The sequence below is a fragment of the Brassica oleracea genome, chromosome C5 (assembly GCF_000695525.1).
Source record: "Brassica oleracea var. oleracea cultivar TO1000 chromosome C5, BOL, whole genome shotgun sequence".
Lineage (NCBI taxonomy): Eukaryota > Viridiplantae > Streptophyta > Magnoliopsida > Brassicales > Brassicaceae > Brassica > Brassica oleracea.
Genome location: NC_027752.1, coordinates 39,046,376 through 39,046,698, shown reverse-complemented (window position 1 = coordinate 39,046,698; position 323 = coordinate 39,046,376).

The following is a 323-nucleotide window of genomic DNA, read 5'->3' as shown; positions in this document are numbered from 1 at the left end:
CTCATCTTGTTTAAAACTTGAAACCGACCGGCTTGTTCATATTGAAACCCTAATTGCATTAATCTCATTGAATATGATCGTTAGGTTGATAGTAACTAAACCCCTTGATGCATTGCTTGATTGTTTTATTGAGGTTTCATGATCACTTAGAATCGTTATTGCTAAAGATGAATAACTGATTGCATTAAGATCATATAGAAACCGATTGCTAAGATTGTTCATACTCTTGGTCGTGCGGCTTGTCTTGCATTATGCATGTTCGGATTGTTTGGTCGTGCGGTTTGTTAGCATATCATACATGCATAATCGTATAAACTAAATGC